We start from the raw sequence: 27,599 nt of genomic DNA on the forward strand, positions 1-27,599 counted from the left end.
ATTTTTCCAACAATTGTTTAAAAACAGATTATTTAACTGGGTCAGAAGTTGACTGTGCCTTTAAATAGTTTGGAAAATTCCAGAAAATTATGTCAAGGCTTTAGAAGCTTCCGATAGGCTAATTGACATCATTTGAGTCAATTGGAGGTGTACCTGTGGATGTATTTCAAGGCCTACCTTCAAACTCAGTGCCTCTTTGCTTGACATCATGGCAAAATCAAAAGAAATCAGCCAAGACCTCAGAAAAAAAATGGTAGACCTCCACAAGTCTGGTTCATCATTGGGAGCAATTTCCAAATGCCTGAAGGTACCACGTCCATCTGTACAAACAATAGTACGCAAGTATAAACACCATGGGACCACTCAGCCATCATACCGCTCAGGAGGGAGACGCGTTCTGTCTCCTAGAGGTAAATGTACTTTGGTGCAAAAAGTGCAAATCAATCCCACAACAACAGCAAAGGACCTTGTGAAGATGCTGGAGGAAACAGGTACAAAAGTATCTATATCAACAATGAAACGAGTCCTATATCGACATAACCTGGAAGGCCGCTCAGCAAGGAAGAAGTCACTGCTCCAAAACCGCCATAAAAAAAGCCAGACTACGGTTTGCAACTGCACATGGCGACAAAGATCGTACTTTTTGGAAAAATGTCCTCTGGTCTGATGAAAGAAAAATAGAACTGTTTGGCCATAATGACTACCGCTTGCAAGACGATGAACACCATCCCAACCGTGAAGCACGGGTGTGGCAGCATCATGTTCTGGAGGTGCTTTGCTGCAGTAGCGACTGGTGAATTTCACAAAATAGATGGCATCATGAGGTTGAGAAATTATGTGAATATATTGAAGCAACATCTCAAGACATCAGTCAGGAAGTTAAAGCTTGGTTGCAAATGTGTCTTCCAAATGGACAATGACCCCAAGCATACCTCCAATGTTGTGGCAAAATGGCTTAAGGACAACAGAGTCAAGGTATTGGAGTGGCCAACACAAAGCCCTGACCTCAATCCTATAGAACATTTGTGGGCAAGGAGGCCTACAAACCTGACTCAGTTACACCAGCTCTGTCAGGAGGAATGGGCCGAAATTCACCCAATTTATTGTAGGAAGCTTGTGGAAAGCTACCCAAAATGTTTGACCCAAGTTAAACAATTTTAAGGCAATGCTACCAAATACTATGAGTGTATGTAAACTTCTGACCCACTGGGAATGTGATGAAAGAAATGAAAGCTGAAATAAATCATTCTCTCTACTATTATTCTGACATTTCACATTCTTAAAATAAAGTGGTGATCCTAACTGACCCAAGACAGTACATTTTTACTTGGATTAAAAGTCAGGAATTGTGAAAATCTGAATATAAATGTATTTGACTTAGGTGCATGTAAATTTCCGACTTCAACTGAAAATACAGTGGCTTGCGAAAGTATTCACCCCCTTGGCCATTTCCTACTTTGTTGCCTTACAACCTGGAATTAAAATGTATTTTTTGGGGGGGTTGTATCATTTGATTCACACAACATGCCTACCACGTTTAATTAAGATGCAAAATATTTTTGGGGGTGAAACAAACAAGAGATAAGACAAAAAAAGAAAAGAAAACTTGAGCGTGCATAACTCCCCCCCAAAGTCAATACTTTGTAGAGCGAACTTTTGCAGAAATTACAGCTGCAGGTTTCTTGGGGTGTCTCTATAAGTTTGGCACATTTAGCCACTGGGAGGCAAAACTGCTCCCGCTCCTTCAAGTTGGATGGGTTCCACTGGTGTACAGCAATCTTTAAGTCATACCACAGATTCTCAATTGGATTGAGGTCTGGGCTTTGACTAGGCCATTCCAAGACATTTAAAAATGTTTCCCCAAAAACCATTCGAGTGTTGCTTTAGCAGTATGCTTAGGGTCATTGTCCGTCCCAGACTCAAATCTCTGGAAGACAGGTTTCCCTCAAGAATTTCCCTGTAATTAGCTCCATCCATCATTCCTTCAATTCTGGCCAGTTTTCCAGTCCCTGCCAATGAAAAACATCCCCACAGCATGATGCTGCTACCACGCTTCACTGAGGGGGATGATATTCTCGGGGTGATGAGAGGTGTTGGGTTTGCGCCAGACATTGCGTTTTCCTTGATGGCCAAAATGCTCAATTTTAGTCTTATCTGACCAGAGTTCCTTCTTCCATATGTTTGGGGAGTCTCCCACACGTGTTTGCTTATTTTTTTCTTTAAGCAATGTATTTTTTCTGGCCACTCTTTACATAAAGCCCTACTCTGTGGAGTGTATGGCTTAAAGTGGTCCTATGGACAGATATTCCAATCTCCGCTGTGGAGCTTTGCAGCGCCTTAAGGGTTATCTTTGGTCTCTTTGATTAATGCCCTCCTTGCCTGGTCCATGATGTTTTGGTGGGCGGACCTATCTTGGCAGGTGTGTTGTGGTGCCATATTATTTCCATTTTTTATAATGGATTTGATGGTGCTCTGTGGGTTGTTCAAAGTCTCAGATATTTTTTTATAAGCCAACCCTGATCTGTTCTTCTCCACAACGTTGTCCCTGACCTGTTTGGAGAGCTTCTTGATCTTCATGGTGCCGCTTGCTTGGTGGTGCCCCTTGCTTAGTGGTGTTGCAGACTCTGGGCCTTTCAAAACAGGTGTATATATACACTGAGATCATGTGACACTTAGATTGCACACAGGTGGACTTTATTTAACTAATTATGTGACTTCTGAAGGTAATCGGTTGCACCAGATCTTATTTAGGGGCTTCATAGCAAAGGGGGTGAATACATATGCATGCACACTTTTCAGTTTAACATGTTTTTAAACCTGTTATTTTCTTCATTTCACACCAATCTGGACTATTTAATGTTTGCATGAAATCCCCCAAAAATCCATTTAAATTACAGGTTGTAATGCAACAAAATAGGAAAAGCGCAGAGGGGGATGAATACTTTTGCAAGGCACTTTACCTCTATTAGCATGTTAACTGAAAGATTGCATTCTTTTGTCACATCCTGATCTTTGTGATTGTCTCCAACCCCCTCCAGGTGTCGCCCATCTTCTCCATTATCCCTTGTGTATTTAAACCTGTGTTCTCTGTTTGTCTGTTGCTAGTTCGGCTTGTTTGTTCCAGTCAACCTGTGTCTCAGCTCCTGCTTTTTCGAGTCTCTCTTTTCTCGCCCTCCTGGTTTTGTCCCTTGCCTGTCCTGACTCCCGAGCACGCCTGCCTGACCACTCTGCCTGCCGACCGGTACCTATGCCCCACTCTGGATTAACAACCTCTACCTTACCCTGAGCCTGCCTGCCGCCTGGTACCATTGCCCCACCTCTGGTTTACTGACCTCTGCCTGCCTTGCCTTGTCTATTGCCTGTCCCTGGCTTCTTTGCTGCCCTTCTTGACACCAGGCCATCCTCCAAAAGTCTTTGCCTTATTGTGCGTGCAGATTAACTCACACCTGCCTGCTGCCATTCCTGAGCAAGCTCTGTACTGGTGGTGCCCCGATTCCGCAGCTGAATCAACTTTAGGAGACGGTTCTGGCGCTTGCCCCCTGGGTTTTGGAGCTGGGTTTTGGAGTTCTATCATATCTCAAAAGGTAATGCATAATACAGTATGGGCAATGATCAATAATCACGCAGTGATCTATTACTCAGCTTCATTCCTCCTCTCTTAGCCTCTGCCTCACTGGCTGGAACCATGGAATCTTCTTTCCCAAAAGGAAAATTCTTCATCAAAATGTCAATCACATAGTCTGTGAGCAAAGAGAGAGTGTTTTCAGCCATACTTGATGGGTGAGAAGTTACATCAGTAGCAAAACAAGTATGTAGCCCTCTATTTTCAGTAGTCTTTCCACTATTATTTAGCAAGTATCAAATTGTATGAGGGATAAACCTTTGTTTATCCATTCACAACTAGTCCCATCCCAAAGTTGGGCATACATACATACATACACGCATGCACGCACGGAAACACGCAAACACACACGCACGCACGGAAACACGCACGCACGCACGCACGGACGGAAACACGCACGCGCGCGCGCACACACACACACACACACACACACACACACACACACACACACACACATGTAACAGGGTTATATTGGTGATTCCACTTGCCACGTTATTGTTAAGCCAATGGGTTTTAGGTTTGAGTTTGTTTTGTCTTCACCTACTCAACATGGCATCTTATTGGCTGGTTTGCGTAGCTTGCTTACGAGGGGGGATGTTCCAGTTAGAATCGTCCCAGTGAACAAGCACCAAACCAGCGGTAAGTTGTTGGTTGCAAAGCACTGTACATCAAAAGTGATTTTTATACTCTCAAGTGATAATTTAAATGTACAATTTATATCAAATTGTTTGTAAATGTTATTCGATAAGATGCAGCGGTTTTTGGAGAATATTTGTTGTGCATTTTGTTGTAGAGAATTCCCGCCAGTATTAGCTAGCAACTTACTGTGTCTGGTGGGGGGGTTCATATATTTTGTACAGTGCGTGAGTGCAGAGTTGGATGGTGAGACGTGCATTGCATGACGTGCAATTTTGTGTCGTTCTTATCAGGTACATTGTTAAATATATTATATTGTAATTGTATTATTTTGGTAACTGTCCCAGTGAACAAGCACCAAACCAGCGTGCGTGAGTGCAGAGTTGGATGGTGAGACGTGCATTGCATGACGTGCAATTTTGTGTCGTTCTTATCAGAATAAAGCTACATGACTGGTGCTACATGTTGGAGTTCCGTGTCGATGACTGATTGTACACAACGCAAGACGAGTACTGTTACAGTGGTGCCGTTACCGTTCTTCTGGATCGGATCATCCTTCGCTGGATTTCCATCTCAGAACTTCGCCGTGGTTGCTGTTGAAGAATCAGATAAGACGTTGCTGGTGCAGTTTATGGCGATATCGCATTTCGCCACAAGAGGGCGCCACTAGAACGTTTTATTATCGAAATTGATGAACTTTTGTGTTACTTGTTTAATTGCAATTCTAATGTATATCTGATATAAGTAGGGTGAGTTTTACCAGTGTACTAGATATAGGTTAGATTTTGACGTGAGGTTTAAAATATATATATATATATACATGTTTTGCTATTTACATTTTTATTAGGGTGTTGATTTCCCATTGTTAAAATGGAAAGTGTTGGGAGAGGTAGGGGTTTCCTGTCATTTAATATGTCACCATCTGTTGGTAGGGGTTCAGCCAAAATTCCCATTACTTCTACACCTATGCCCAAACTGGAGGGTTTTGATGATAGGTTACCCATGGACACGCCCAAGGATGTGTATGAAAGAGTTTTGCCAAATACAGGGAGTGGGGAGGTCTCCATGGATTTGATAGCAGACATAGTACAGCAGATTGGTCATTCCATTGGGGAGAACATTGCCTCCTGTTTGGAGTCAAAGGCAATTGTTGGGCATGTTGGGGACAATGTTATGGGGAGTGTATGCAGCTCGAGGGGTATGGATGTGTCAGGCCTGAACCTGGTATTGGAGTCTGATATCAGGGAACCGGTGTACTTTCGGGGGGATGGCTCTGAAAAGTGCACAGTGCATGAGTGGGAGGATATGGTAAGGGTTTACATGCGTAAGAGGGGCGTGTCTGTGATGGACCAAGCAGTTGAGGTTATGGGCAGGCTAATGGGAAGGGCCCGCGATGTTGTTAAAGTTGGCATACGCAGCAATCCCTCCATTGATTTATCTAAAGGCCCGAGTCCCATCTTTGACATACTGAAACAACATTTTAGTGACACTGTTTTTTCAAGCATGCCCCTTGCTGACTTTTATGCCACATTACCTCTGACTGATGAACAACCATTTGAATATTGGCTCAGACTGAACAGGGCTATGGAGGTTGCTGAAGATTGTCTAAAGAGACAGGGAAAAAGTGTTGAAGACCCATCTCGTGAGCTCACAGTCATGTTTATCAGACATTGCCCTAATGCTGAACTGTCGCTTATCTTTAAGTGCAAGCCATTACAGCAGTGGACTGCTGCAGATGTTCATGAGAGGCTGGATGAGTACAGGAGGGAGCGGAGGTACTCTCACTTACCTAAGTTGACCCCAGCCATCGCAACAATGAAGCAGGAAGTTGGTGCTGTCATGCCGATCACCATGCCTGCTGTGAGAACCCACATGGAAGTACCCAATGAGCCGATGGAACGTATCCTTGCCATGCTGGAGCGTGTGCTGGAGCAGAGGCCACAACAGTCTGACCATAAGTTCCAAAAAGGGAATAGGAGCAAAGTGAAGTCTAATGGGCCATGTAACGTGTGCGGGGATGCCGGACATGATACTTACTTTCACTGCAGGGCCAATCACCTCTGCTTTCTTTGTCATGTAGCTGGTCACGCACGCTCTCAGTGCCCCAAGGCCGCAGCTCTGAGCACAGCTGGTGGAGTCCCTACAGTAATCACTGCTCAGCTTCCGGAAAACTAGTAGGCCTGCATGTAGAAGGGGAGAGTGTTGGGCCTTTTGTAGAGTCCCCATCAGTGAGAGCTGTTGATTTGGAGTCTGTATATAAAAGTGTTTGTGACGAAATGGAAACTGAGAAGAGTATCATAATGCAGAACACACAGAGACTTACCCCGTATGATGATTTATTCTATGCCAAGGTGTTAATAGGAGGAGAAGTAGAAGTGAGAGCTATGCTTGACAGTGGATCCATGGCTTGTACCTTGAGCTCTAGGGTCTTACCTGAACTGTTGCATGCAGGAGTGTTGAAAAGTCCATCATTGAGTCCTACAGAGGTAGTCTTGGTTGGTTGTGGTGGGTTGAAGACGAGGCCTTTGGGAGTATGTGAGCTGGAGATGGAGGTGTACGGATGTAGAGTTGCTGTGCCTACACTGGTGGTGGAAGGCCAGAGTGATGACCTCATCTTGGGCAGCAATCTCCTAAAGCACTTGATTCGCCACCTGAAGACGGATGGAGATCTCTGGAAGAGGGTTTATACTCCTGTGTGTGACGGGGGTGAGGAGAGCAAGCTAATCGATATGATGGCTAATGTGGAGAGATGGAGAGACAGTGAAGTACCTGACAAAGTTGGAACTGTGAGAGTAAAAGGGGCTGTGACTCTAGAGCCTATGCAGGAGCACTTAGTCTGGGGCAGACTACGAAACACTCAGAATCTATCAGCTGGCAGTGCTGTTGTCATTGAGCCCAGCAGTTCAAGGTCAACACCAAGGTCAATACTCGTAGGGAGGACAGTAGCTCTATTGCGGGGGGATGGGTGGCTCCCTGTTAGAGTGATTAACCCTTCTCAGAAGACAGTGACATTGAGACGAAACGCCACTCTAGCCGATGTCTTTCCTTGCATGGCTCTAGAGGACTTTGACTGTTCGTGTGTGAAGGATGATTCATCAGCAGCTTTCCAGCAGCAAGTGCAGAGAACGGCTGATATACTCACTGACTGCCAAGATGACTTGACACTGACTGACGGTTCCAGCCAACTTCACGATACTGACGGACCGGACAGTTCAAGCGATCCTGAGGTCTTACGTGACTTAGGTTTGACTGATATTGATGTCTCCTCCTGTCAAGCGTCTCCTGCTGGTAAGAAGAAACTCATCCAGCTCATAGCTGAGTACCAGTCTATTTTTTTTTTTCCAAGTTGGATTGTGGAAAAGCTTCCGGATGTCTTCACCGCATTCAACTGAGTGATGAGAAACCCTTTCGGATGCCCTACCGACGCCTTTCACCAAATAATTATGAGAAGCTCAAACAAGCATTGAATGAGATGGAAGAACGTGATATCATAAGGAAGTCTAGTAGTGAGTTCGCCTCTCCCCTTGTCCTTGTATGGAAGAAGTCTGGAGACCTGAGACTCTGTACTGATTTTCGTTTGCTCAATGCTCGCACCATCAAAGACGCCCACCCACTCCCTCACCAGGCTGACGCGCTGGCTGCGTTAGGTGGAAATGCCTTTTTCTCGACAATGGACCTTACCTCTGGCTACTACAATGTGGAAGTGCATGAGGATGACCGGAGATTCACAGCTTTTACGTCGCCATTTGGATTGTACGAATACAATCGAATGCCACAGGGGTTATGTAATAGTCCGGCAACCTTTATGAGGATGATGCTAAACATCTTTGGGGATCAGAACTTTCTTAGCCTGCTGTGTTACCTTGACGATGTCTTGGTCTATGCGCCCACTGAAGATCTGGCTATACAGCGCCTGGAAATGGTTTTTGAGCGTCTCAAGGCTCACAACCTGAAGTTGGCGCCAAAAAAATGTAACTTTCTGCAGAGGTCTGTGAAGTTTCTGGGGCATATCATTAGTGCGGATGGTGTAGCTACAGACCCTGAGAAGGTGAGGGCCATTACAGGAGTAACAGAAGCCGATCTGATGAAAGATGGCACTGACATTCCATCTCAGAAGAAATTGAGGTCATTCCTTGGGATGGTGGTGTATTATCAACAGTTCATTGAAGGTTGCTCGACCATTGCAAAGCCTCTCTTTGGATTGACTACTGGACACAAGGCTCCACGCTGGAAAAAGAAGCGAAGCTCACCTGTCAGGAAGTTGACGGCTGCCGACTGGACAACAGAATGCAGACAGGCCTTATTCCAGCTAAAGCAAGCCTTACTGGACCAGGTTTTGTTGGCCCACCCCAACTTCGAAAAACCCTTTCTACTCTCGGTGGATGCATCCAGTAATGGCTTAGGTGCTGTGCTATCTCAGGTGCAGGAACCGGGAACTACAGCGAGACCTATAGCCTTCGCGAGCAAGTCCCTCAGTTATGCACAGTCGAGGTATCCTGCGCACAGGCTCGAGTTCTTTGCCATGAAATGGGCTATCTGTGACAAGTTCCACCATTGGCTACGGGGACAGCAGTTCACGGTATGGACGGATAATAATCCCTTGACATACATTCTGACCAAAGCAAAGCTTGATGCTTGTGAACAGAGATGGGTCGCCAAGCTGGCACCGTACGAGTTTGACATCAAGTACATCCCTGGAAAAATAAATGTTGTTGCAGATGCTTTGAGCAGAGAGCCCTTCGTACGACCCAGTGCACTCCATCGCCTGACAAGGGTTCCGTACGAGACCTTACTAGCTGAAGCCGACGCTGTGCGCACAGACAGAGTGCAAGATGTGTTTCGCTGGTCCAGCCACCCCTTTGACAAAGCCTCTGACTCCAACGAAGTGGTCATTAGCTGTCAGGCTACTGTTGACCCCCCATCTGGTGCTTTATCAAGACATGAAGTTGCAGCTGTTCTTCATTCACACAGGTGCTGGGTGGGTGAAGTGGGCTCACATGCACTGCTGTTGCCACAGCTCCCACAGGCTGTTATGCCATCAGAGCAGACCGATGTCGATGTTCTGCCACACGACTTACTGATGAGTAAGCAGCGTGATGACAACGTGATCAGCAAAGTCATCTTCTTTGTGGAGAGGGGGAGAAGACCATCCCGGAGAGAGCGTGCCCATGAGAGTGTTGAGGTTTTGTGTCTTCTCAGAAGTTGGGACAAGTTGACCATGAAGATGGGTGTACTGTATCGTGTTTCGAAGAATGTGGTTACAAAGAGGAAAATGTATCTGTATGTGGTTCCAGCCTCCATGAAAGCAATGGTGTTGAAGGGTGTCCATGATGAAGCTGGCCACCAGGGCCAACAGAGAACAGTCTACCTGACAAGACAGAGGTTCTTCTGGCATGGCCTGGAGAGGGAGGTAAAAGCTTATGTGAAGTGCTGCAGGAGATGCGTGGTGAGCAAGACTCCTGATCCGGAAGCAAGAGCTCCTCTTGAGAGCATAATAACAACTGAGCCTCTTGAACTAGTGTGCATAGACTTCTGGTCTGCAGAAGATTCTTCAAACAAATCCTTGGATGTGCTCGTTGTTACTGACCACTTTACCAAATTGGCTCATGCCTTCTTGTGTCCGAACCAGTCTGCTAAGTCAGTAGCTCATCAGTTGTGGAACAACTATTTCTGTGTCTACGGGATGCCTCGTCGTATACACTCAGACCAGGGAGCCAACTTTGAGAGCGCTTTAATAGCCGAACTGTTGAGTGTTGCAGGCGTTCAGAAGTCTCACACCACGCCATACCATCCGATGGGGAACGGGTCCTGCGAAAGGATGAATAGGACTTTGGGAAATATGATCCGGGCCCTGCCAACGAGAGCAAAGCACAGATGGCCTCAGGCGCTGAAGTCCCTTACGTTTGCATACAATTGTACAATCCACGAGACCACAGGCTTTGCCCCTTTCCTGCTAATGTTTGGGAGGACGCCAAGACTGCCTGTTGACATAGTCTTTGGCTCTGTCATAGAGAACCCAGAAGTTGTCGACTATGACCAGTTTGTTCAGTCTTTGAGGAGAGATCTGAAAGAAGCCATGAATGCAGCACAGGCATCTGCAGCGAAGCAGTTGAAGAGGCATGCTGACCTTTATGACAGAAGAGTCAGAGGAGCACCAGTGGAGATTGGGGATCGAGTATTGCTGGCTAACAAGGGGGAGCGGGGAAAGCGGAAGCTCGCTGACCGTTGGGAGGATACTGTCTACCTTGTCACTGGATTGAATGCTGTCAGTCACACTTTTAAGATTCAGAACAGCTCCACTGGACGGGAGAAGACGGTACATCGCAACCTGATAATGCCAGTCAACTTTCTTCCTCTTCCCCATGCTGCTGTTGAGGAGAGAACAGACATGTCTGAGGACATGAATGACAGCCTTGTGGTCTCAGCTGCCATGGACACTGCAGTGGATGATGGTGCTGAGTACAGAACCAGAGTGTGGGTGTCAGAGTTGTCTTCTGAAGGAACAGGTGACACAAGCCTGGAGGGTGATGTGCGATCCTTGGATGCTCAGGATATTTCACCTTTGGATTCCGTGGATGATATACTGCAGCTGGAAGGTCTGCCTCGATCAGAGAGTCTTCAAGAATCTGACCGAGACTGTAACAGTGTAGTGAGTGAGCTAATTGACCAGTCTGCTTACGATATCCGTACTGACCTACCAAACACGGACCATTCCTTACCTGATCAGTTACGTACTGATTGTGTTGACGGACACACTATTGCAACAGTACACAACACTGTTACCCCTTATGCAGTTGAAGGTAGTCGGGGTCATATTAGGTCAAGGGCAGGAAGGCTATTTAAACCAGTGTCAAGACTGATTGAGATTATGAATCAGCAGAAAGTTAGCTCTTGAAGGTTAATATGTGAATAGAGGGTCAATGGTATTGACATCTGTTATTTGTTTTGCTTTTACATCATTGTGAACATGATTAGAGGTTGCAGGATGGTAATGTGACGGATATGATAGTCTCTTATGGTGGTTTATTTTATTACTTGGATGTTTTAAAGTCACTGAGTGTACTTAACATGTGACAGGCATGTTTACCTATGAGGGCTAAGGGGTTTGATCAACTGCTTTTCACTCTAATTCTCAAGGAGAATAGTCTAATGACTGGAATATTTAGTGACTGATTTAAAGCAGGGTCTGCATCCTTGATATACACAGCTTTACCTTTTTGTTCTCTCTATTAGGTAGTATATATATTTTTTTTTTCTCTGGATTATTCTGTACATATGTTGAGTGTCTCTGTATCTGGTATGTTTGCACAGTGCCGTTTTGTATTTTGTTATTTTTCTTGGCAAGTGGAATTCAGTAGGGGGGAGTGTAACAGAGTTATATTGGTGATTCCACTTGCCACGTTATTGTTAAGCCAATGGGTTTTAGGTTTGAGTTTGTTTTGTCTTCACCTACTCAACATGGCATCTTATTGGCTGGTTTGCGTAGCTTGCTTACGAGGGGGGATGTTCCAGTTAGAATCGTCCCAGTGAACAAGCACCAAACCAGCGGTAAGTTGTTGGTTGCAAAGCACTGTACATCAAAAGTGATTTTTATACTCTCAAGTGATAATTTAAATGTACAATTTATATCAAATTGTTTGTAAATGTTATTCGATAAGATGCAGCGGTTTTTGGAGAATATTTGTTGTGCATTTTGTTGTAGAGAATTCCCGCCAGTATTAGCTAGCAACTTACTGTGTCTGGTGGGGGGGTTCATATATTTTGTACAGTGCGTGAGTGCAGAGTTGGATGGTGAGATGTGCATTGCATGACGTGCAATTTTGTGTCGTTCTTATCAGGTACATTGTTAAATATATTATATTGTAATTGTATTATTTTGGTAACTGTCCCAGTGAACAAGCACCAAACCAGCGTGCGTGAGTGCAGAGTTGGATGGTGAGACGTGCATTGCATGACGTGCAATTTTGTGTCGTTCTTATCAGAATAAAGCTACATGACTGGTGCTACATGTTGGAGTTCCGTGTCGATGACTGATTGTACACAACGCAAGACGAGTACTGTTACACACACACACACACACACACACACACACACACACACACACACACACACACACACACATAAATGACTTAAAGATGCTGCGTCAAAAGCGTGCTATAATTGCTCAATGCGGTTCTGGGTCAAATCCAGATAGAAACACCCTGAAAGATGGCAAGTGTTGTGTGCGCTGTGACTCCTCTTTAAGTAGCATTGATCTCTAGAAGGGCAGCCATCGCCAACTTTCGCTCAAAATCATTAGTGTCGTCTGTTAGCAATAATTGATGTGAATAGTAAATAATTGCATCAGGGAGCTGGGGACGAGGTCAATTTGGTCCATTCATTGATATTCACCTAGTATTTGATGATCCGCTCTATTCTTTATTTCCCATGCGCTGCGGCAGAATGCCAAACCAAAGCACGTTCCAGCGGACTAATCTGGGAGCTAATTGCCGTTGGCAACTCCAAGAGTTTCTCAGAGATTTTACATCACTGATAAAGTCAGATAAAAACATTGAATTTACAGCAGCAACTACGATTCAAGGGTGACTTCAGTGCCAGTGCTGGGAGAATTGTTCCTCCTTTCATTATCTCAAGGACTTTAAGGGAAGTTTACTGTACAATAACTCAAATGTTTGTGTTTTTTTTGCTACTGAGATTACTTTTGAAAGTGACACAATTACAATTTGGAGGAACTACAGAACAATTGAATGTAACACAACAATTGCTTTAGCCATGAAAGATTGGCCTTCATTGCACAATACTTTTTTTTAACCTAAAGGCTACAACACTTTGGAGTTGGCACAAAAACATTAGTGCCCTGGACCTTAACCTAGACCATTGATTCCCAACCAGGGCTTACTAGGACCCCTGGGGGTACTTGGCTTATCCCCAGGGGGTACTTGAAAAGACTCATGAGACCATAGGCCTACTGGTAAAATTCACAAGGGGTACTATAGGGGTATTCCAGGCAGAGCAAAAGTCAGTTTGTGGTCCAGTAACTGAAAAAGGTTGGGAACCACTGACCTGGACAATTTAAATGTCTTTCCTTTTGCACATTCCTCAAATAGTGGTCCATCCTCTGTATAAGCAATGTAATGTGTTATTGATATAGCCTTTTGAAGAAAACTGGACAAACTCTGCAGCGCGGACAGTAATTACTACAGATTTCGATCAGACTGATTTCTGTGCAACATTGCTTATTAAATGACTTTATATGGAGGGAGATGGAATATTCAAGCATGCCCTGGGCTTTTATATAATTAGGGACTTAGAACATTGTCTTGACGGATGAAGCAGGTATTTTAGTGAACATACATTGAGAGTGGAAAGATTCCAGATTTCCTGTTTATTCGATCATGATATTGGGAGTCCTCCAACCGGGATTTTGGGAAAACCAGGGAATTTATTGAAAGTTCCTGGAATTTTGCAACCCTACTCAGTAACAATCAAATGTCAATCTGAGCAGATCATTAGCCTGCTTACTCTATGCCCCTCTAAGAGCTGAGTTAACATTGGTTGACATTACCTCATTCTTGTAAAGAATTGACAGAAGTCGGATTCCAATGTTGAAGGACATCGGAGGATTACACATATTTGAATGTGTGCTGTAATTTGTGCTGTGATTAATGTAATTGCAAAATGTCAGTTTAATCGTATAGTGAAACCCTATAAGGCTGACTCATTTAAACTTTCATTCCATTCGAAATGAAAGCAGTCAATTCAGGAAGTGATGCGAATTCAAAATTAAAACATTAATCTTCTACTTATCAGTTTGAGAATTTCAGTTTACTTCCTGCATTGACACAAACAGTGGGGCCCAGAATTATGGACACCATTGATAAAGATTATCAAATATATCTGTATGAATTAAATAATTTAAATAGTGAGCTATATTCTATTTGCCAAAAAATAGGGAAATTATATTGCTCAGAGAAAGAGATTTTGTTTAAGATGTAATACTTTTTTCTCAAAAAGGTAGGGGTCAAAATGTTTGTTTTCAATAGTTTTCAATACCTCGCCATGCGAGGATAACAGCACAGCCATTTTCTAAAATGTTTTATGAGTTGGAGAACACATTGGGAGCAATCCTTCCAGATCCTTGATATCCTTTGTCTGTGCTTATGAATTGCCCTCTTCAATTCCCAAACCACAGCTCTTCATTGGGTTTCAAGTCTGGAGACTGAGCTGTCCATTGTAAAATGTAGATTCTGTGGCCAATTAACCATTTCTTTGTGGATGTTGATGTGTGCTTGGAGATATTGTCTTGCTGGAAGATTCACTTGTGGACAAGTTTCAGCCTACTAGCAGAGGCCACTAGGTTTTTAGCTAAAATGTCTTAATACTGTGGTATCGTGTGTCTCAGTTTGTAAAGCATAGAGCACTTGCAACGCCAGGGTGGTGGGTTCGATTCCCAATAGACACAGAAAAATATATGAATGAACAATGACAGAGCGGCATAGGCTAAGATGCAATAAATAATATAGAATACAGTATATACAGTGCCTTGCGAAAGTATTCGGCCCCCTTGAACTTTGCGACCTTTTGCCACATTTCAGGATTCAAACATAAAGATATAAAACTGTATTTTTTTGTGAAGAATCAACAACAAGTGGGACACAATCATGAAGTGGAACGACATTTATTGGATATTTCAAACTTTTTTAACAAATCAAAAACTGAAAAATTATTCAGCCCCCTTAAGTTAATACTTTGTAGCGCCACCTTTTGCTGCGATTACAGCTGTAAGTCGCTTGGGGTATGTCTCTATCAGTTTTGCACATCGAGAGAGTGACATTTTTTCCCATTCCTCCTTGCAAAACAGCTCGAGCTCAGTGAGGTTGGATGGAGAGCATTTGTGAACAGCAGTTTTCAGTTCTTTCCACAGATTCTCGATTGGATTCAGGTCTGGACTTTGACTTGGCCATTCTAACACCTGGATATGTTTATTTTTGAACCATTCCATTGTAGATTTTGCTTTATGTTTTGGATCATTGTCTTGTTGGAAGACAAATCTCCGTCCCAGTCTCAGGTCTTTTGCAGACTCCATCAGGTTTTCTTCCAGAATGGTCCTGTATTTGGCTCCATCCATCTTCCCATCAATTTTAACCATCTTCCCTGTCCCTGCTGAAGAAAAGCAGGCCCAAACCATGATGCTGCCACCACCATGTTTGACAGTGGGGATGGTGTGTTCAGCTGTGTTGCTTTTACGCCAAACATAACATTTTGCATTGTTGCCAAAAAGATCAATTTTGGTTTCATCTGACCAGTGCACCTTCTTCCACATGTTTGGTGTGTCTCCCAGGTGGCTTGTGGCAAACTTTAAACAACACTTTTTATGGATATCTTTAAGAAATGGCTTTCTTCTTGCCACTCTTCCATAAAGGCCAGATTTGTGCAATATACGACTGATTGTTGTCCTATGGACAGAGTCTCCCACCTCAGCTGTAGATCTCTGCAGTTCATCCAGAGTGATCATGGGCCTCTTGGCTGCATCTCTGATCAGTCTTCTCCTTGTATGAGCTGAAAGTTTAGAGGGACGGCCAGGTCTTGGTAGATTTGCAGTGGTCTGATACTCCTTCCATTTCAATATTATCGCTTGCACAATGCTCCTTGGGATGTTTAAAGCTTGGGAAATCTTTTTGTATCCAAATCCGGCTTTAAACTTCTTCACAACAGTATCTCGGACCTGCCTGGTGTGTTCCTTGTTCTTCATGATGCTCTCTGCGCTTTTAACGGACCTCTGAGACTATCACAGTGCAGGTGCATTTATACGGAGACTTGATTACACACAGGTGGATTGTATTTATCATCATTAGTCATTTAGGTCAACATTGGATCATTCAGAGATCCTCACTGAACTTCTGGAGAGAGTTTGCTGCACTGAAAGTAAAGGGGCTGAATAATTTTGCACGCCCAATTTTTCAGTTTTTGATTTGTTAAAAAAGTTTGAAATATCCAATAAATGTCGTTCCACTTCATGATTGTGTCCCACTTGTTGTTGATTCTTCACAAAAAAATATAGTTTTATATCTTTATGTTTGAAGCCTGAAATGTGGCAAAAGTTCGCAAAGTTCAAGGGGGCCGAATACTTTCGCAAGGCACTGTACATATGAGATGAGTAATGCAAGATATGTAAAAATTAATAAAGTGGCATTATTAAAGTGACTAGTGTTCCATTTATTAAAGTGGCCAATGATTCTTCAAGTCTGTATGTAAGGCAGCAGCCTCTCTGTGCTAGTGATGACTGTTTAACAGTAGCCTTGAGATTGAAAAACAACTTCTGTCTCTTGGTCCCAACTTGGATGCACCTGTACTGACCTCGCCTTCTGGATGGTAGTGGGGTAAACAGGTAGGGCCTCGGGTGGTTGTTGTCCTTGATGACCTTTTTGGCCTTCCTGTGACATCGGGTGCTGTAGGTGTCCTGGAGGGCAAGTAGTTTGTCCCCGGTGATGCGTTGTACAGATCGCACCACCCTCTGGAGAGCCCTGCAGTTGTGGGTGGTGCAGTTACCGTACCAGGCGGTGATACAGCCCAACAGGATACTCTCAATTATACATCTGTAAAAGTTTGAGGGTTTTAGGTGACAAGCCACATTTCTTCAGCCTCCTGAGGTTGAAGAGGTGCTGGTGCGCCACCTTCACCACACTGTCTGCATGGGTGGACCATTTCAGTTTGTGCGTGATGTGTACGCCGAGGAACTTACACCGTTCCACCTTCTCCACTGCTCTCCAGTCGATGTGGATAGGAGGGAGCTCCATCTGCTGTTTTCTGAAGTAAACGATCATCTCCTTTGTTTTGTTGACGTTGAGTGAGAAGTTATTTTCCTGACACCACACTCTGAGAGCCCTCACCTCCTCCCTGTAGGCTGTCTCGTCGTTGTTGGTAATCAAGCCTATTACTGTTGTGTCGTCTGCAAACTTCATGATGGAATTGGAGGCGTGCATGGCCACTTAGTCATGGGTGAGCATGCAACCTTGTGGGGCCCCAGTGTTGAGGATCAGCGAAGTGGAGATGTTGTTTCCTACCTTCACCACCTGGGGGCAGCCCGTCAGGAAGTCCAGAACCCAATTGCACAGGGCAAGGGTTGATACCCAGGGCCTCAAGCTTAATGATGAGCTTGGAGGGTACTTTGGTGTGGAATGCTGAGCTGTAGTCGATGAACAGCATTCTTACATAGGTGTTCTTCTTGTCCAGATGGGACAGGGCAGTGTGCAGTGTGATGGCGATTGCATCGTCTGTGGACTTATTGGGGCAGTAAGCAAATTGAAGTGGGTTTAGGGTGGCAGGTAAGGTGGAGGTGATATGATCCTTGACCAGACTCTCAAGGCACTTCATGATGACAGAAGTGAGTCATTTAGTTCAGTTACCTTTGCATTCTTGGGTACATTAACAATGGTGGCCATCTTGAAACGTGGCGACAACAGACTGGGATAGGGAAAGATTGAATATGTAAACACACCAGCCAGCTGGCCTACGCATGCTCTGAGGATGAGGCTAGAGATTCCGTCTGGGCCGGTGGATCTTTGATGTCATGGGGCTATTTTGCTTCCACTTGTCCTGGGGCCCTTGTTAAGGTCAACGGCATCATTATTTTTACCCAGTACCAGGACATTTTAGCCAAAAACCTAGTAGTTACGAAACTTGGCCACAAGTGGATCTACCAGCAGGACAATAACCCCAAGCACACATCACCCTCCCCCATCCTAACAAAATGTATAATTGGCTCCAAAATGTACATTTTGCAATGGCCATCTCAGTCTGCAGACTTGAAACCCATTAAAAACCTGTAGTTTGAATTGAAGAGGGCAGTCCATAAGAGTAGACTAAGGATATCAAGGATCTGGAAGGATTCTCTATGGAAGAATGGTCTATACAGAATGTTGTGTGTTCTCCAACTCATAAAACATTTTAGAAAAAGGCTCAGTGCCATTATCATCACAAGGTGAGATGTTGAAAGGTATTGAAACCCCTACCTTTTAGCTTCTCCGAGAAATTGTATTGGTATAAAATGATATAATTTTTTTCATACAATATAGCTTAGTATTTTAATTATTTATTTTATACAGTCATATTTGCTCATCTTTTTCAAGGGTCTCAATCATTTGGACCCCACTGTATATGTGCATTTACAATCAAGCAACGTATGTCAGGAGTTCTCATTGGTAAAACGTACACTCTTTGCATGTGGAGGACATACACTACAAAAAAATGGCATATTGAAGACTTTCTGGAAACTTGTTTGGAGAATAATTATGCTTCAAAGCCCTCAGAACATTGAAGATTGCGTAAAAAATGCCACAAGAAAGTTAAACAATATCTGTGTTTGTGTCACACATGTACAGTATAGACAAGTCTTGGAGAAATTGTTGATGCTTCTCTACTGATGCCACTTTGCCTCAAACATCTATTATTCTGACCACGAACTCTGAAATGGGGGCAAAGTAAACATGATTTATTGACATGGTTCTCTTTGCAATTAATCGTTTGTAGCAAACATTTCCAAATATATCTCTATATCCCCTCCACTATATCCCCTCCACACACTACCCTAGCTAAGGTGACACGCTACCCTCACCTGTGTCTTATGGCTTGGGGGTAGACGCTACAGTATTTGGGAGCCTCTTGGACGTAGACTTGGCTCTCTGGTAATCATTCTCCTCAGTGCTCTTGTCCCTCTTGTTTCCCCTGCCCACCTTCTTTCCCTCTCCATTCCCTGACCCCCACTGCCCCACCCTCAGCTAGTCACCCTCTCCCCCTCTTCTACATCTTCTTCATCTCTCCTATTTCCTCTTGGTTGCTGAGCACCATGCCTCACACAATAATTAGGCTGTACTGCTGTTCACTTTCATTTTCACACTAGACAGAGAGATGGTGAAACCAGCACTGGTGGCCTGGAAAGCCAACAGATAAAGCTAGGTTTTGGCCTATGTAGCGTAATGTAACCCTGAGGGAATTAATCTCCTGTGTGCCTCTATGTGACCTTTCTACAGAGCCTCAATATGACTACCTTTCTAAAGTGACTTATTGTCTTGGGGTGAGTTTCCCAAAACCTTGGTATGTTAAGTGGCTTCCAAGTGGCGCAGTGGTCTAAGGCACTGCATCTCAGTGCTAGAGACGTCACTACAGACACCTTGGTTCAAATCCAGGCTGTATCACAACCAGGTCGGTGCACAATTGGCCCAGTGTCATTCTTGTTTGGCCGGTGTAGGCCTTCATTGTAAATAAGAATTTGTTCTTAACTGACTTGCCTAGTTAAATAAAGTTCAACCCTCCTGTTGTGTTCGTTTCATGTTAATTCATTCTGTGTACCCGGTCCAAATTGACTGCCCCAATATATCTGATTATATATACATATACACATATATATAATGTTGTGTTAGATCTTTTTGTGAACATTACAAGTTTCTATTTGCTATTTATGGCCTGAAAGCCATAAACTCATTTTTGAGATAGAAAAAAAAAGCATAATGCATGGATTATTTTGACTATAACAAATATTCAGTGGAAACATATTGTGCTATTTATCAGACTACTTCACTGTCAGTTTCCTGGCCTCTCCTCCTCCTGGCCTCTCCTCCTCCTCCTCCTTGGCCTCTCTCCTCCTCAAAGATATGATCAAGAGCCTCACATACAGTATATCATTTGGTCATTGTGCTGCCACAGAAAGAATTGTGAGCAAGGCCTCAAAGAAGCTTTATATACCAGAGCTGTGGGTGTGGGTGTGTGGGTCTGGGTGTGTGGGTGTGGGTGTGGGTGTGTGTGTGTGTGTGGGTGTGTGTGTGTGTGTGTGTGTGTTCAAACACACATGCATGTGGGGGTTTGAGAGAGGAAGTGTGTCCATCTGATGAATGGGCATGTGCCTGAACTCAATTTTTCTACACTAATTGTAGTCTCACCCATTCATTTCTAATGACTGGTCATTTTTGACCCGGAACACAACAGGAGGGTTAAATAAACAATTAAAAAAATGTTTGAATCTTCATTGCTCTCCACAACCCAGCCACACTTCATGAGACAGTAACGATAGTAAAAATAGATGTTTGACAATCAGCCTTCTGTGCCTGAAGGAACGCAAGTCGTTAAATTAAGCACTGCTGTTTTATGTGTGGTGAGCATCTGGCTCGTTGATATGTACGAAATACCACTTTAGCTACAAAGGTTTTGGGAAACACCCAAAATACTTCTACTCTCCATCATGTTATTAATCTTGTTTCTGGGCCCTGTTTGATTTCATGTTTGTGTGTTTGAACAGGCAATGGTTATAGCCACCATCTCTAGTATGTGTATGTCTGCTTTGGCTATTTGGGAAATTGCCAGTGATAGGTATAATAAGATGTTTCAGCTCTCTGCAGCCGTATAGAGAAATCACAACCTCTAATGGAACCTGGGCACTTTGCTCCAGCACTATTGCAGTCCTAAGGCCATGGACCCTTGTCTTGATCATCACAGGCTTCATTGTTGCACATTAGAGAGACAGGGCCTTGAGACTGTTGTAGTAATGCATGAGCAAAGGCTTCTACATCTAATATGTCTCGGATATAATACAGTTCTATACAAACTTAATGTCTAACATTTAACTGAAAACAGTGAATACTTTTAAAATGTAAATCACAAGGTACATAATTCCAACTCCAACTCTTTCCTTTCTCTACTGTCTTCATCAACCCCTTCTTTCACTCTTCGTCTATCTCTGTCTGAGTATACAAAACGTTATGGACACCTGCTCTTTCTATGACAGACTGACCAGCTGAATCCAGGTGAAAGCTATGGTCCCTTATTGATGTCCACTTAAAATCAGTGTAGATGAAGAGGAGGACACAGGTTAAATAAGTGGGGCAAAAGGGTGGGGTGCAACTCAATATTAGGGAGGTTTTCTTCATGTTTTTTACACTCAGTGTATGTACTGAATGAGCTTGAGGCTCAAGTGAGGCAGATGTCACCGATGGGTAGAGTGACTCACTCAACACTGTCAGCCAACCTCTAGAGGGACGGGTGACACCGAGCTCTTCCAGTTAAGTGATTTCAGAACACATCAAATCACATCACTGACACTCTGAACGGAGAAAACAGGACATTTATTCAGTCCAGTGTCATGTGGATAGAGTAAAGGTGGATTGTTATTGGAATCTAAACATGATCAAATAAGTACCGTAAATTCCCTCAATGAATGAACACCGGTAGCAAGTGGACCGAACCCTGACACGAGATACTGTATGTAAAAATCATGTATTAATGTCTATAGAAGAATAGCATTATGTGAGTTACATGCCCAGATTTCAAGTTATGATTCTGCCTAAAAGCATAAAGTCATTGCCTAAGCATCTCAATGGCATAGTAAGGCTGTCTAGTACACCCACAGCATATTGGATAATGGTGTGTGCTGAACCAATAAGTCAGAACTGGGAGCAATCTCCACATTACATGTTCCTGTGGGCCATTACCACTTTATTCCAATGCTAAATATATCATATTAGCTGCATTTGAATACTCATTCTAACTGTACTATTTGTGAAGTAAATTCAGTATGTAGTATGATTATTGGTCATAGTATGGATATAGTTAGTATGCCAAAAGCTCCCGGATGTCCTACTACATTCGCCAAAAAACAAAGTACAGTGGTTTACTCCAGTAAAAGTTTTGTAATTATGCTGCGATACTTAGAGGTCATTTGTAGTTTAGTATGGTACCCTGCGTCACCACAAGCAGTGGACAAAATTTCCGTGCTTTTAGGGCAATAATGCAATTCTTCAGAAAATGGGCGTAGCTTTACAACGTTTTCAGATTTTAAGAAAATGGTGGAATATGTACAGCCGAACTCTGCCGAAAACAGATATACATTAATTGCTTCAACAAATTATGACAAATGTTAAGACATTTTTTAGCAATGTAATAAAGTAATTACTTTTCAAATACGTAAGTTACGTTACATATTATGTTGGATTACAATGTGTTAGCTACGCTAGCCTTACAAACCACATAGCATGTCATAACAGTTGCTTGTATGTACCAGTTTGTTAGCTAGCTACCTAGCTGGCTACTAATACATCGAACTTGCCAGTATATTAACCATATGCAATCTAACTAACTACCCAATGTGTATTGACTTGATTATTCATGAAATGCTAGTTTAGCTAAGTGGTATAGTCATTGTGCGTTCTCAAATGGACATTCTTAATGAAGTTGTAAGATGTCTAGCTAGTAATTTGTTATGCTAACAAGCTAGCAAGAAGTTGCATAGCAACAGGATACACTTCCAGTATACAGGTGAAGTGCTAGTACAATCAACTGAAAGGATACCATTCATTTACAGTATACTAAAATTAACTAATAGTATATAGTATAGTATAGTATTCAACCCCTTTGCAAGCCTAAATAAGTTCAGGAGTAAATATTTGCCACAAAATAAGTTGCATTAACTCACAATAATAGTGTTTAACATGATTTTTCAATGACTGCCTCATCTCTGTACCCCACACATGCTCAGTCGAGCAGTGAATTTCAAACACAGATTCAAAAGACCAGGGAGGTTTTCCAACGCCTCGCAATTAAGAGCACCTATTGGTAGATGAGTAAAAAATAATGAAAAAGCTGACCGGTGGCTTCAAACGCCTATCATTGGCCAGTACATAGCATCAGAGATCCATGATTGAAATACATCAGGGATGGGCAACTTTGATGGGGGTGGGGGCCACACAAAATCTGAACTCATTTTATAACTAATTTCATGCAATTCTACAAATTTTGTCATGGGGCGGAGAGGAAAATGAGCTGTTTCCTGCAATTCTACACATTTTGCCATAGGGTGGTGAGAAATGTTTGCAGCTGTTAATTTGACCATGATAACAAGTTTAGAAAGCTGACTGCTAAACTAACTTAGTCTAAAAAGACTTCACTGACATGGCCAATTTTTTTTAACCTTTATTTAACTAGGCAAGTCAGTTAAGAACAAATTCTTATTTTCAATGACGGCCTAGGAAGTGGGTTAACTGCCTGTTAACTGCCTGGGCAGAACGACAGATGTGTACCTTGTCAGCTCGGGGATTTGAACTTGCAACCTTCCGGTTACTAATCCAACTCTCTAACCACTAGGCTACCCTGCCGGCCCAATTGACTGACATAACAAGAGAACAACTGCTGATGGAAAATCAAATATTGAAATTGTGTATTTTACCATCTAACCTTCAACAGTAAGTTGAAAGCCTGACTGAGTTCCAAAATTGTTATTATTTTGTTTTTTAAATTGTTTTTGTTTAGTTTTTTGGGTAAATTGACCTGAGGGCCTTCAAAAGGGGAGCCACGGACCGCCAGTTGCCCATCTCTGATGTACACTATTGGTTCTACCCTGTCGGATCTGTACCAATACAACTCCCTGCTTCAGTACCACTGATCTCCGGCAGGAAGAAGTGCAGTCAGTTGCTCCCTTAGTGAGTTGGTGAATTTGACCTTTACAGAAAAGGCCAGGGATGTGGGACAACGGTTTACTGCCCTTTTAAGCTCATAGTAAACTTAATGAACTGACAGGGGAATCAAACATTTCATGTTCAAACCATGACCATTTCCAGTGAGGTCAAAAAAGGAAAAGAACAAGACAGAGACCATAATAATTGTAATCTGTAATTCTCTCCTTCTATTGCATTTCCTTTTTCTTAAAATTAAATACCAACATTTAAATCGTCAAAGATTTTTTACTCCCTTGTGGACCTGTGTAGCCTCCTAACTGGCCAAGGCTTTGCAAAAAGATAAAATGATCCACCGTACAGTAGATGTGAAAACATCTACAAGACTGCACAGGGAGTAGATGTGCTGAATCCCCCACAAGACAGAAATATTAAAAGTGTCTCATACACCTTTCAAACCAAGATGTTTTTCCGCCAACTTTAGCATCCCACTAACTTTTTGCCCCACAATACTAACCTAACTGACAAAGTGAAAATAATGAAGCCTATACAGAGTACAAATGTTCCAATACATGCATTCTGTCTGTAACAACACACTAAAGTAATACTGCAATGCAATTAACTTTTGTCCTGAATACAAAGTGCTAATTTTGTGGCAAATCCAATAGAACACATTACTGAGTACTAGTCTCCACATTTTCAACCATAGTGGTGGCTGCCACAAGGCCAAATCTACACTGGAGTTGCTTACCAAGAAGACAGTGAATGTTCCTGAGTGGCCGAGTTGCAGTCTTGACTTAAATCTACTTGAAAATCTATGGAAAGACCTGGAAATGGTTGTCTAGCAATGATCAAGAACCAATTTCACAGAGCTTGAATAATTTTGAAAAGAATCATGGGAATCCAGGTGTGGAAAGCTCTTAGAGACTTACCCAGAAAGACCCACAGCCTTAATCACTACCAAAGGTGCTTCTACAAAGTATTGACTCAGTGGTGTGAATACTTGTTGTAAATCAGATATTTCTGTATTTCATTTTCAATAAATTATCAACATTTTCTAAAAACACGTTTTCACTTTTTCATTATGGGTTATTGTGTTTAGATGGGTAAGGAAATATAAATATAATACATTTTGAATTCAGGCTGTAACACAACAAAATGTGGAATAAGAAAGCCACCACTTTTATTTCCGCCAACCAACCTAGTCATGATTGCAGTAAAGTTCTGCCTACGGCTTAGTGTGAAATGTAACCTTAATGCTGAGGCGGAATTGGCACTCACTACGCTCTTAAGCTCTTGATGGTTGCTAGGCAAGGCCTGTTACTACTATCCTCCTGGTAATACTAAACTTTGCGAAGCGTGTCACTTCACCCATCTCTTCGAATAGCCCACCATTTGCACTGTTTTCTTAACCACAACTGGATAGATCTATAAAGAATTACTGTGGGAATAAATATAACTGAATGACAAAAATATTGGACGAAAGTAGGTCAAATTGGTCAAATTGTTGCTTACTGAAACTCCAAAAGTCATCCAATTGTTATAATTCATTTTAAGCAATAAGCCTACCTGCATGTGTTCCACGGTTTCGAGTTGCTTTGAGACAAGTGTGTAGACTCGTCTTAATAAATCAATCGTCAGATTTTTCTTTTCTGGATATTGGTTAGGCTACAATTTGGCCGTAGAAATATTAGCTAAATTGGGTTGAGTGCTGATCATTATCATCTTTCCCAGTTGGTTAATTTATTAGCACTAATCAGAACATTTTGCCAGCATGTTATGTAGCTTAACAAGTGGATTATTTTGCTCTTCACTCGAAGTCACTTTGTAGCCTAGGCCTACTCCCAACTAAAAGCCTCTGACTTATCTTAACGTGATTTTGTTTCACTGAATCTCCTTCTGTATATTTGGTTAATTATCTGGCTGATCAAATAAGTGGTGGTATAGCTCATCTATTCATTTGCTCAATTATCACTGATTAGAAACATTTAGCATGCATTATATAATGGCATTGAATACTCCTTTCTGATTGGCTTATATTTGCACGGTAGAATTAAATTGCTATAGTTCAGTTTTACACGTTTTGTTTGATATGCTTATGAAAGCAAAAGTCAAATTGAAAACAGTATTGGTATTGTTGAAATAGATTTTCATGGTTAGCTAAACTATCAAGTCTGTTTGTTTTGTTACCACAGCAACTACTGTAGCTATCTAGTAAACTTGCTACTTACTTCAGTGGATGTTGAACACATTTCTACCAACAAATTAACACATTTCTAGTGGCAAATGTGTTAAATTATAGCCATGGTATAAAAGGGATAATCAACTCGGGGTTCTATGTGTTCTCTGGAAAATAATGCAACTCTGTGGTAGGTCCGCTTCCACGTCGTTCACTATTTTCCATAGAAAGCATATCCCGTGTTGATTATCCCTTGCATAATGTAGACTAAATAAAGTATAGGTCTATTATTTTGTTCGATTGTGTAAAGGTGACTCCAAAAGCCAACAGAGGTTGTGAAATATGAATGAGACACATGCTTTTGAAAATATATATTGCTATTATTTTCATTCGGTATCATGATGAAGATAGCCTACTCTCAATGTAAGACCCTACGCCTGTTCCCTAACAAAGAGGAGTGAGGGTAGGAAAGAGATGAAAGGATAAAAAAAAAAATGCATGGACTTGCCTTGGGCTCTGTTTCACTTTTTTTTTATATGACAGCAGTTCCACACCTTTCCGTGACACAAGATGTGTGGGAAAAATATATTATTTGCATTTTATTCTGTTATATTTAATTATATTCTTACAAACAAATATGTGTGTTGACTGTGGTCAGGGTAGGTGTTTGTCTGTTTAATGAACAAAATAATGAACTATTGACTTCATTCATTTGGATGTAACAAACTCAAAATATGCTATTCTATTGTTCTGAAAATAAATTATATTAGTCTTGTGTTTTTTAGGACCTGCCTAAACAATAGACGCCCAACCACATCTTCACACCACTACTACCACTTGTCACTGGCATGCACATGCGAGGTATAAAAGGTGTATCCAGACAAGAATGTGGTTAAAATGGGCCTGTTTGTAAGGGGGTCATATAAACATTGCCTATTTTTTTAATAGGCAAAATACCATAAATCCTATGTGAAACCACTATAAGTTCGGCTGATCTACCTCGAACTTTGGGGTATTAACAAAGTAGCTCCTAGGAGTCTTGAAAGCAGCCACACCCTGAGATGACAAAGTTAGCTGTTCAAGGAAATTAAGGTTGGTCTCCTCTGTCTTGGATCTGCCGTTAGCTATTGTGAAATCAATATCATTAACAACTGTTTTTGAATATCTAAATGAGACAATTAACAAGATACTGTAATTGGATGTCATAACACTAAATTATTATTCGGAAATATCATTTAAATTACATGATTAGTCTGTGTGTATACACACACACACACACACACACACACATGCACACACACGCACACATGCACACACACATAGTAACAGTCACAAGTTTGGACACACCCCCTCATTCAAGGGTTTTTCTTTATTTTTACCCTTTTCTACATTGTAGAATAATAGTGAAGATATCGAAACTATGAAATAACACATATGGAATAATGTAGTTACCAAAAGAAGTGTTAAACAAATCAAAATATATTTTATATTTGAGATACTTCAAAGTAGCCATCCTTGGCCTTGATGACAGCTTTGCACACTCTTGTCATTCTCTCAACCAGCTTTATGAGATGCATTTCAATTAACAGGTGTGCCTTGTTAAAAGTTAATTTGTGGAATTTATTTCCTTCTTAATGTGTTTGAGCCAATCAGTTCTGATGTGACAAGGTAGGGTTGGTATACAGAAGATAGCCCTATTTGGTAAATCAAGTCCATGTTAAGGCAA

The 27,599-nt window shown here is 42.3% G+C and overlaps 1 protein-coding gene across 4 annotated transcripts in view; it reads right to left on the minus strand.

The window, feature by feature from the left end:
- Positions 1 to 27,599, minus strand: part of LOC110501594 (nck-associated protein 5) — a 135,602-nt gene that overhangs the window by 37,197 nt on the left and 70,806 nt on the right. The gene's annotated exons all lie outside the window — the stretch shown is intronic.

The sequence above is a fragment of the Oncorhynchus mykiss genome, chromosome 22 (genome assembly GCF_057628025.1).
Source record: "Oncorhynchus mykiss isolate SJ-2025 chromosome 22, ASM5762802v1, whole genome shotgun sequence".
Taxonomy (NCBI): Eukaryota; Metazoa; Chordata; class Actinopteri; order Salmoniformes; family Salmonidae; genus Oncorhynchus; species Oncorhynchus mykiss.